The sequence below is a fragment of the Propithecus coquereli genome, unplaced genomic scaffold, assembly GCF_000956105.1.
Source record: "Propithecus coquereli isolate 6110/MARCELLA unplaced genomic scaffold, Pcoq_1.0 Scaffold29, whole genome shotgun sequence".
Classification (NCBI taxonomy): Eukaryota; Metazoa; Chordata; class Mammalia; order Primates; family Indriidae; genus Propithecus; species Propithecus coquereli.
Window position 1 is genome coordinate 5,515,157 of NW_012148507.1, and position 12,469 is coordinate 5,527,625.

Below are 12,469 nucleotides of genomic sequence, written 5' to 3' on the forward strand. Positions count from 1 at the left end.
GATGAACTCCCTCTTGCTGCAGACTCTGCCCAGATGCCCCCACTGTGACCTCCTTGTGGCCCCCAAATGACTTCCATGTTCCAGACTTTCTCTCTCTTTCCCTTTTCAGAAACTTACTCCCTGTTGGACCTGTTTTCTCTTGATATAAATGGGTGACAACTGGAGAAGCCGAGCCTTGGACGGAGGGTGTGTGCAGTACAACGTGGTACAGGGCCATGAAGACACAAAGAGGGAAGCTGTGGAGGTGGTTTCGGTTCTGACTCTTCCAGGTCCAGCCGTGTGACCTGGGACAAGGTCCCTCTACCTCCCAGCATAGTTTCCTCATCAGTGAAATGAGGGGCTAGACTGCATCAGAACATGGCGCATTTCTGCAATGGGCCAGAGGGTTAACAGCATGGTAGCCTTTGAGGGCTCTGTGTTCTGTCACAACTTCTCAACTCTACCTACGGAAGATGGCCACAGACAATGCAACAAGAGTGTCTGTGTGCTAATAAAACTTTATTTACTTGGCCTGCCAGCTGAAGTTTGTTGACCCCTCCACTAGATCAGTGGTTCCCAATGATTTCTCCACCAGAAATCTATTTTATTAGTCATCCCCTTACGGACGTGATACTTTGAAAAGTTTTCTCTACCAAACCCACAGCATTATGAATTGAATCAGTTCTCCAATTTAATTACAAGTGTACTACATAATGTGTATAGAATATTTATACAATAATAAGCTCTGTCATATTATATATAATTTTACATATGTATATAAAATCTGCCGATCAGAGCTTTCTAGTTTTATGAAATAACCAGTGTTAACATACTAGGTTAATACTTTTTGAACAAGAATAAAATCTGACATTTTTGTTAACCTATTTGACATTCACGTGGATAAATATAGGCATAGATTCAATCTGGCTTCTTGAAATGCAGAAAAACACTCACAAATCTACCAAAATTTTCCAATCACCTAGAGGTCTGGGGGTCCCACTGAACTGCACCTTCCGTCTCTCTTTCTTTAATCAAAACATTGGTGTGTGACTGATTATACAACTTTGGATAGGTATCATCTAATTTCCAGACCTCTATTTCTGCACCAGGAAGAGGAGGGCATTGGATGATCTCTATGGCTTGACTGTGTCCTATTATTTCAAATGTGTTTGCTCGTCAAGGAGACAGTTCTCCCAGGTAACGGTGTATCATAAATGCCATCAGAACACAGGCCTCCTTTCTAAGGACTCTTCAGGATGTTACTTGAGACAAATTTGGCATCAATCCTCGGGCTTCAGCCCCTTACAGGCAACAGGGACGTTTCAGTTCAAGCAGGTTTATAGGAATTCTTCCAATTATGTCACAAAGACCTGTCCTGCCTCCTGAGACTTCAGATTCAAAACATCTTCTGATCACAACCCTGAGTGAGCCCAAATCCAAGATCAATCAGAAAGTACAGATTTTTTGAGACTGCAGACTACCTTCGGCCTGAGGGGTTTCATGGAAACACTTTAATTCAAACACATTAAACAAAATTACAGTCCTATCTCTCCTGCTCTGGCATCGCCTTCCCTACCATCCTGATTGGGAAGACCCCATTGCACAACTACATTCCATGATCAGGGAAGGAGGAGTGGAAAGCTTGAAGACGAAAAAGAAGGCCTCAGGGCAGCTGACATACCTGCCTGGCAGCGGGTGAAGACTGGGCGTGCTGGCAGCTGTGTGGCTGGAGGAACGTCACTCTGTGGACGAGATTCATGCCTCAGTGGGAAAAATATGCCCATGCTGCATTCTTAATACAATGTGAGTTTATGAAAAATTTGGGGGATAAGAGTCAAACCCCACCACCCCACATGCACACCCCAGTCTTCTCACCTGCTGACCCCATAAGACCCTGAAAATTCCCTTTCTCGTTTGCATAGCAGCCTTGTTTCTCCTGGTTTTCATGTTCGCCTCTGGAAGCCTCTAACAGGGTTCAGAAAACTTTCTTCCATAAAGGGCCAGAGAATCAATATTTTAGACTTGGTGGGATGTATGGTGTCCATCACAACTACTCAGCTCTGCCATGGGAGCATGAAAGCAGACACAGACCAAGCAAAGTGAATGCCTGTGGCTGTGTTCCAATAAAACTTTATTGACTAAAACAGGTGGCAGACTGGATTTGGCCCACAGGTGGTAGTTTGTGCACAGCTGCTTTATAATAATACGTAACGCTATATTTCCCCAGAGGAAGCCTATGAGGTAGGTACTTTATTATCCCCACTTGACAGGTAGGGAACCCAAGGCACAAAGATGGTAAGTACTTGCCCAGGTCCTGCAGTAACAGTCACCAGTGAGCACCAGGACTCACACCCAGGCTGTCTGCCACCTAAACCCACAACCATCTTCCTGCCCTTCATTCTGCCCTGGGGGAGTCTCTAACTTCTTCCAGGTTGTAGACTCTGGTGGTGGAGTCATTCTGTGCCTCTACGCAGAACTGTACCTGCATTATCCCAGCCAGACGAGAAAGAGCTCTTGATAATGCGCTCTAGGTCACCTCTAGGGGACGCTCCCTTTGGCAATAGGAATAAATCGATAGTTTCCACTTCTGTAGTAGGGAGCCTCATGACTCATGTCCTTTCCTCAAGTGATCTACATTAGAAAACGACCCAGAAACCATACCAAGAAATCATACCCTGGCATGTCTTGTAAATGTTGTACCTACTCATTCCAGACTGAAGAAATCTCATCTCTAGAATCAATTTAATTCATTTGACAGTAATCATGTTCTCCATCATTGGCATGGCCATCTACTTAAAAATCTCTTGCAGTGATTTATCTTAAGAGGACCAAAAGCGTGTTAATGGCTGGGCGCGGTGGCTCACGCCTGTAATCCTAGCACTCTGGGAGACCGAGGTGGGAGGATTGCTTGAGGTCAGCCAGAGGAAGAGTGAGACTCCCTTCTCTACTAAAAATAGAAAAAATTAGCCAGGCATGGTGGCATGCTCCTGTAGTCCCAGCTACTCGGGAGGCTGAGACAGGAGGATCGCTTGAACCCAGGACTTTGAGGTTGCTGTGAGCTATGATGATGCCACGGCACTCTAGCCCAGGCAACAGAGTGAGACTCTGTCTCAAAAAAATAAATAAATAAAAATAATAATAATAAATAATACTAATAATACTAAGTCTTAAAGGTACCATTTTGTATAACACCCCTGTTCTGTGGCCAATTATACCCAGTGCCATGGCTTTCTCTGGATACCAATGGCCATCACTCACCCAATGGGCCGCTGTTTGAAATCTCCCTGCCAAGCTGCCGTTTGAAGATCCCTGGCTTGAGGCTGACTCACAGGGGTTGCTGTTAACAGCTGGGCCCACCTTTGTGCGTCTTTTGAGTACAGCATCTGCCTCCTGGCATCACTCTGATGCATTTCCTGCAGCTCCAGCTTTCACTTCCATCCATCACATTAACACTATGATTTTTTAATTAGCTCTGTGAAACATACCTTTAAAATCAAATTCAAAAAAAAAAAAAAACGTAAACACATGAAATGAAGTAACCTGGATGTCCACCCGGAGGAACTGTCTGAATCCTGATTTCCAGGGTGACCACAGTCAGGCAGCCAAGAGAAGCTTCTGCCACCAGCATTTGCCTACATTTCCATAGGCCCTGCCAAGCTGCCATGTGGAAGGTGGCTGTCCCCTTCCCAGTGTTCTGTTTTCCTCTCGAGTTAAGGGGAACAGAAAAGGGACCACTTGACCAAACTCTAAGTCTAGATGACCGGACTTTTGGCGGGTTTGCTAGTGATGGTTTGCCTGTTAGGGATTTCCCAGGCACTCCCAAGATTCAGAACCAACAACTCCTGGAGGTTCTGAGTGCCAATGCAAAAGCTAAATATATCTGTACAACTCAAGGTCAGCCCAAGGCCACAGATAGCTCAGATAGCTTCTGCAGGTACCCACACCTCCAGGAAGAATTACGTTAAGGTCTGATTCTGTCAGGGTGGGATTCTGCCCTGGGTTCTCAGCATGCTCTCTTGGCCAAAGAATGACCAGACACACCAAAATGTCAAGTCCAGACTATTATCCTGGTCGTCTGACTCCTTGCTTGGAAAAATTACCAGCAGGGCCAATGTGATGGAAAAACCCCAGGCAGGAAGCAGTTTCACAGGAGCAACTCTTCCTAGTAGAATAAAATGGGTCTGTCTCTGTGAGTGGAGGGAGACACGGGGGAGAGAGAAGAGAGGGGATGTGAGAGAGAAAGGCAGACAGACTGACCCACTCTCTCTCCCTCCCTCTCTTTCTCTCTGACTTCTCGGATTATTTCCTTTTATTAGCCAAGTCTGGAGGAGGGCTCTTGGGAGGCATGGGATGTTACCAAATGATTAACAGGTGTCCTCAAAATTCCATCTGTGTATGTGTGTAGATAGATAGATAGATAGATAGATAGATAGATAGGTATGTGAGCTCCCTCTAAGAAAGCCCACCTGGGGTGTGAACCATAATGCAGATTCAAGCTAATGGCATATTAATTACCTTAGGTTACTGTAGGTCACTTTCTAAACCTTATTATGCCTGGGCTAGGGAATTCCTAGATTGATAAAGTATTCAATCCTTCCCCAGGTATAGCAGTGGCCAGGAATAGGATTAAGAGTGGGGAAGCACCAAAATGGAGTGCCCACCCTTATCCTTCTTCCCAGGTGGAGCAATTGCTCAAAACGGCACCAAAGCAAGGAACTCTTGTCCGAAAGAGAACTATCTACCCAACTAACAATTCTACCCTCTACTCCTAAATTAGTCCCCTCTTAGGAAAACTCCACAGAAGTCCTCACTGACAATGATTCAGAAAACACTTCCTGCCCCTATGTGTGAAGCTGCAAAATGGTGCAAAAATTTCAGAAAGACACCAATGAAGATCGTTAAAGGAGCAATCTTCATCCCATGGATACAACCCAGGTCCTGAAGAGCAGCCTATTTCAGGAGAGACAACTGTATTCTTGAACTTGGATGGATGGATGGATAGACAGATGATAGACACAAAAACAGACACAGATATAGACAGAGAAGTTGATACAGATGAATATGATCCTTGTGAATTACCTGAAGGCAATGTACAAATGTTTTCAACTCAAAAGAAAGATGGAAAATATGGCATCAACATCTAGTTCCTAAGGGGACTGAGAAAAAGCTAAACAGTCCCTTCTCTGTGTCTTAATGTACAATTACAACAAATTCAATACAACCTGCATCAATTAAGGTCCTTCTGTGTACCCGGCACCATGCTAAGAGATGAATGAGCACGGTCTCTGCCTTAAAGAGTTCCCAATCCAGCAGAGAAGAAAGCCACACCAACAAATAACCATACCATACAACAGCTATAATAAGTGCTATAATAAAGATACGAAAGTGCAGAAAAATAATAGGGTTGTTTGCATTGTTTTTTCAAGGACCACAAATTTTAAAAATTTACCAAGACATCCAGGGAGGGCAAGGGCTAATTGGCAATCTTCAGAGCTTAGCAACAACAAATGAAATGAAAGCAGGATTTCTCATTCCCCAAAACAAAACACACAGAATTATGGCCACAGATATGTTCTCAGGACTCCTAGAAATGATCTCAATGTCTCTTCTGCATTTAGGACCTGAAAAACTCTTGTAATAATAGATCAAAGTCTGGAGAAGAGACCAAAATAAAGGATCATCATCTTTTCCTTCATCATCTTTTACCTCTGCCTCAGCCTCCCAGCTCATTAAATGTTCTATTTCTCAGTTTCCGCAACAGAAAGACTTTTTTGCCTATGCACCAACTTGAAATGACTCAGGATAATAGCCTTCTGAAAACACTTAGAAGTATTTACTTCCCACATCTATTTATTCCACAAGCATATAGTAAGTGCTTGCTGAAAGCCTTATGCAGTGTCAGACTCTCAGATCAAAAGATAAACAAGACGTGGTCCCATCCTTAATGAACACATCACCCAGGATGCTAGAAGAGGAGGAAAGGATGAATAAGCAAACATATAAGGACATTTGAAAGTGATAAATACTCAATGTTTTTATGTCCAAGGGTCCAAGGTATTAGAGGAGCCCCCAAATACTCTTTCTTAGGCACAAGTCCAAAGCAGGAAGCCAGAAAATCATCAAATATCTTAGAAAGAGTCAAGTAGTCTAGTACATGAAGTTTGGTTTCCTAACTGGTCTCTCAATCCAAGTCTCTTCCTTTTCTAACTCATTTTCCTTGCTTCCATTGGGTTACTACTCCTAAAGTTTAGTTCTAATTGCATTAACCCCCTGCTCAAAGATTTATAATGCTTCTCCCCTTGATTATCAAGTAAAATCCAGAGTTCTTAGCATGGCACCAAGATCTCCAAAATCTAGCCTCAACCTGCTGCTCCTGAGGGGCGTGGTGGTTCACGCCTGTAATCCTAGCACTCTTGGCAGCTGAGACGGGAGGATCACTTGAGGTCAGGAGTTTGAGACCAGCCTGAGAAAGATCCAAACCCTGTCTCTACTAAAAATAGAAAAAAAATTAGCCAGGCGTTGTGGTGTGCACCTGTAGTCCCAGCTACTTGGGAGGCTGAGGCAGGAGGATCACTTAAGCCCAGGAGTTTGAGGTTGCAGTGAGCTATGATGACACCACTGCACTCTAGCCTGGGTGACAGACCGAGACTCTGTAACAACAACAACAAAAAAATGCTGCTCCAGTCCTGCTTATTTATTCACTAAATATCTATTAAGTGTTGGGCATTGTCCTAGGTATGGGAGATACTGGGAAAAATAAGACAGTCAAGATTCCTAACTTCTTAGAAAAGTAGAAGGGAGACAAACTAAGCCAGCAAATAAAAATGTCAAGTGGTGATAAGTGCTATGAAGAAAATAAAGCAGTGACAGAGAATGACAGGAAGGCTAGTTAGAGTGAGTGGTTAGGCAGGGAATCTGAGCAAGTGATGTCTTTAAACTGAAACCTGAACAACAAAGGGCAAGCCATGTGACCCTCTAGGCGATGGATAAGTATGGCACACAAAGGGCCCGATGGAAACATACGAAGATCAGGGTGGGCAGAGCACCAGGGACAAGGAGGAGAACAGTGTGAGATGGTTGGAGAGTGGCCAGGTGGGCCTGGACCAGGTGGCCTTATAGGCTCATAGATTTTTATTCTATGTCTGATGAGAAACTATTAGCAGGTTTCAACTAAGGAAGCAAATTTACATGATATTCAGCTTAAATGCGTCAGTTTGGCTACTTGAAGAAGAAGGGATTGAACTGGGGAAAGAGAAAAAACAGGGAGCTCAGTTGGAAGCTCTTGCAGAGTTCAAGAGAGACATGGCAGTGGCCTGGCCCAGCGTGGGAGCAGAGAGATGGGGAGAGGTGACTGAGTCATGCTAGGTGGGGGACGCAGGCTGGACAGAATGTCCCCTCGGATCCCATGCGAGAGGCAGAGGAAAAAGAAGAATGAACAGCGTCAGAGATGACTCCAGTGTTCTCGGCTTGAGCAAACAGGCAGTGCCATTTCCACAGTTCCCGTCATCTCCCTTTCTTCACTGCCAAACACTGACCCCTTCAAACACGTCCAGCCACCAAACACTATAGAGTCAAACTAGATAATGTGTCAGCTCTCAAGCAGAACCTATTCTTTTCTAATGAGTTTCACTGTTCACATCCTTTATTACTGAATTTTTTAAACTCTAGACATAATTTAAGACTTAAAACCAATGTTGTATTTCCTAAACCTGTCTGCTGAAACTATCTCTCCTTCTATTAGCAAGCAATGCTTTTTTATACCTCAACTACCACATGCATCCTACTCCACCTTATACTATTATTACTGTGTCCATGTGTTGTGGTCTGAATGTGTACTCCAAAATTCACATGTTGAAACTTAATCACCAATGGGATAGTATTAAGAGACGTGGGCTTTAAATCATGGGGGTGGAGCCCTCATGAATGGGATTAGGACCCTTATAAAAGGGCTTGAGGGAGTGGGTTCGCCTTTTTCCATCCCTCCCACCATATGAGGACACAGCAACAAGGTGCCGTCTTGGAGTCAGAGAGACAAGGTTCTCACCAGACACCAAACCTGCCAGGGCCTTGATCTTGGACTTCCTAGCCTCTGAAACTGTGAAAAATCAATTTCTATTGTTTATAAATTCCCCAGTCTGTGGTATTTTTGCACAGCAACACAAAGAGACTACGACAACATATTGCCACTTCTACCCATAAACCCCATCTGTGACCAGGGCTTTGTACCCCCTACAAATCTTTGCATCCACAAATCTTTTTTGAAGAGGGTAGAGAGGGTGCAAATACTACTGACATCTAAGCCTGTTTCATTCCTCAGTCCTGGATTGCCTTATGATAATTCCTATGGAAATTTGGGAGATTATTCCGTTTTCTAGACGAAGGGATCAACGTTGAATGACTTGTCTAAGTGGCACAAGTGAGCCATGAATTAGAATTCATATCCCGACCAGGCGCGGTGGCTCACACCTGTAATCCTAGCTCTCTGGGAGGCCAAGGCGGGCGGATTGTTTGAGTTCAGGAGTTCAAGATCAGCCTGAGCAAGAGCGAGACCCCGTCTCTACTAAAAATACAAAGAAATTAATCGGACAACTAAAAATATATAGAAAAAATTAGCCGGGCACGGTGGCGCATGCCTGTAGTCCCAGCTACTCGGGAGGCTGGGGCAGGAGGATCACTTGAGCCCAGGAGTTTGAGGTTGCTGTGAGCTAGGATGACGCCACGGCACTCCAGCCCGGGCAAGAGAGTGAGACTCTGTCTCAAAAAAAAAAGAATTCATATCCCAGGGTGTATGACAGGCACCTAGAGTACATGTTTCCTCTTTAAGTCCTTACAACAAGCCTTCACAGAGCCTTATTTTATCAAGCCTAAAATGTCAATTCTAAGATCCAGTATTATTTAATGGAACACTATAAAAGAAAAAGTGAGATCAATTACAGTTTGACACATTCTAAAACACCATTCCTTATAAGGGCAGCCTGACTTCACAGATGTTAAATGTGTGTGTGTTTGGTGGGGAGGGCGGGGGAGACAGTGCTTTAAAATCCCCACCTTGTAAGTGAGAAAACTAAACCTTAGAGAGATATATAATGGCCCTACAGCAGACACCAGGTGAGTGGCCAAGTTAGGAGGCAAAATCAGGTGTCTTGGCTCCAAGAACTATACTCGTTCCATGTTATCAGTGCTTCCTCTCTCCGTATCTTGGATTTTTCAGAAGAGGCACACCATGGCAGGTCAACATAAAGAATCAAAGATCAAATGCAAAGCCCAAGTTGAAACCGTGTCCTACACTAATGCACTTAACCAAACCCACAACTTACTGGCCCTTACAGAAATTAGGAGGAAATGTCTGGCTGAGCTCATGCTCCATGGGTGGCACTGTCCAGAATCGTCAGGGATAATGGTAATTTATGTTTCCTTCCACACCTGCTCTCTTCTCAGCTTTAGTCAACTGCTAACACAGCTTCTCCCCAAGGGAGGACACGAGAGGGGCTGAAATGAGAGAAAGGAAGCAGCTCTTGTTCACCGCAGCTCCGCTAAATTGCATTTGCCCTCTTTTGCATGGAGCAATGGTGTTATAGAAAATGCAGCATGGATTTTTAATTTTCTCCTTGTCACTGGGTGCTGTAATCACATAATTAGCCAAGTGGTAGAGATAGTCATTTATAGCACATGGGCAAAACAATCAGGGAGGTTAGCCACCCAGGGACCACAGAGGTTACATTTGCCTCTCAAAAAGGTGTGTGTGGACAGACAGCATGGCCATGCCTGTCGGACCTGACACCTAAAGCACACAACGTTAGAGAAAAGGAACGGCATTGAGTTTGTCCTTCAAGACTACGAATTGCTCCCTGCTCAGTGGTTTTGAAGGCCTGCAAATGGACGGGGTGGGGACAAGGACCCAGGGCCAGAAGCCAGCAGCTCCTCAGAGATCCCAGCACTCCCCTCCACACCACGGGTTGCTTTTCTGGCAAGTGTCTTTGTTCATGCACTGCCTTCCACCCAAAATGTCCTGAAATGTCCTTCCAGCCCTCTAGATTCCCGTTCTTGGTTCAAGGACAGCCCAGATGTTTCCGTTCTAGAGCCTTCCCTGCCTTCCTCTGCCCAACTACCTCACCATGGCCCACAACTACTCATTCCTACCACTAGAATAATAAACGACGACAAATACGCACACACACACACACACACACACACACACACGCGCGCGCACTACCCACCCACCCCCACCACCAGATGACAGTGGGCAGAAACTAACAGAACACTGCTAAGGGCCAGAAAGAGTTCTGCTCACCTGCCTCCTCAGATAGAGAGGCCACCCCCATAAGCATGGCAATTGCAAAGATGGTGCAAATATCCACTTCCTAGGATCCAGGGATGAGAACCAAATCAGTGATTTTGAGATGGGTTTGGACCAACACCAGAAAGCTGCCCAGCCCACCATGACTAGAAATGGATTTTGTCATAGAAGCCTGAAATTCCAGCTTGTGTATTAAGCATGGCCTCCTCCCTGGGATACTTCCTTCTAACATGCAACACGCATCGGAAAGGGAGCATGCGATTTATTGTACCCCAAACCTCAGTTATATCTTATGTCTCTCTTCCCCGAAAGGTTAAGCCCAGATAACAGAGGACACTTCTCACCTGAGCAGAGAGGAAATTGACCAACAGAAAGGGAACTAACCAGTAAGAAAGAGATGGTAAACGACATGCTAAATAATAAGTACTTAGTGAGCAGATACTTCAGACCAGGAATTATTCATTCTTCTACTAAACTTTGTAAAACTTTGGTATTAGTAGATTAGTAGTAGTAGTATTTTCATTTCATGGATGACAAAGAAAGATTAAGGAATTTGCCCAAAGTCTGAGTGGAGTCGCTAGAATTCAACCTTGGGCCTGTCTGCAGCAAATCCCATGCCCTTTCCCCACACCAACGATGCACAGTGTGTCATTGTCTTTCTTTTTCATCCTCCCATCAACTAGCCCTTGTGCTGTTGCCTTGATCTCTCCATTGAAACCTGCTCCAAGGAAAGAGTCATTAGAGCTGAGACCACAGACAGCTCAGGAGGAAAAGGCAACCCCATTAACTTAAAATCCCATGAATTATGAGGAGGTATTCTCAAGTCTCCTACAAAAGAGTTTCAGACACTGGAGGGGGACAGGATGTTTAAGGTCCTAAGTGTGCCTTTGGGCATGTTGGGGGTGGGGGGAGCAGAGACGGAAAACAGAGGCTTCCAGGACACCCAAAATCATCTCTGCTTCAGTGACCAATCTGAGAACACCTCAGTGATGAAGAGGGTTTGGATCCTCAGAACTAAAAGTAAAAAGTATCTAAGAGGCACCCCGTAATCCTACTCAGGTCTCTTAACCCACAACCCCTTGTAAGAAACAATCTCACAGCCCCTAAGAAGAGAAAACACAGGGTCTCCCTGTTAAGTATTTCCACCAGGCAAGAAATTTTAGCGCAGCCCAAACCATAGGCATTCTTTAGTTGTCCAGAGAGAAATTATAGTCCAATATTAATCATGCCTCTCGCCCCACTGCCGATTCTGATTTGCCCTATTTGTTCTAAGGCATAGAGCTCCTCCTCCCTGATTCTTTCCATGCCTCTACGCTCCAAATGAGACAGAGCATGAGGCCCCATGTGCTCCACCTGGGTTCATGTTTGGGATGGAAAGAGCTGCTTTGCAGAACCTGGAGCAGGGTAGGAAAGGTCCAAAATTCACGTGTGTGTCAGGGCTCAGAGCTTGGTTCCCTTGGGTATGTGTGTACCACAGGCAAGGTGGCCTGTGCCCACTAATGCAGAAGCTCCTCCCACAAGGAGTGGCTGCCCCTGCCAGGGCCTGGCCTGAGGACTGTCACTCCCTCTAGCTCCAGTGTCTCAGAGCAAAGGAAGAAAGCCACCCGTGCCACCCACACTCCTGTGGGTCAGGCCCTTTACATCAGTTATCTTATGTCACCCACAAAACAAGTCTATAAAAAAGCTGTTTGCCCTATTTTATTTTCCCTATTGTTTGTGTCATTAGCTAAACTTATAATGCTATACTCACGATGCTTGTGTATAGTCTGCCCCTCTTCTCCTGCCTGCACCCCTCCAACCCTGCTGCATTGGAATATAAGTTCCATAAGGCAGAGACTGTGTCCTCTTCCCCACTGTGTCCCCAGAAGCTAGAAAGACGGTATGTGCTTAATAAATATTTGTCGAATAAATAAATTTACAGATCGGAAACTGAAGCGCAAATAAATTAAATCACACGTTAAAAGTTCATCTACCGTAAGGGGCAGAGCTAGGAATTGAACTGACACTAAAACCATGAAGTGCTTTCTCCACGATGCCATAGTAGAAACAGGTTCAGCCCAGCCTTCTTCTTGCTGAATCCAACATTGTTTATGTCAATAGTAAAGAACCCAAACTCTGCAAAATAATTTAAAATATGTGTGACCATGGCCCAGAGAGCCATGCCTAAGAAGCTTCGAGCAAGTGGTCTTGTGG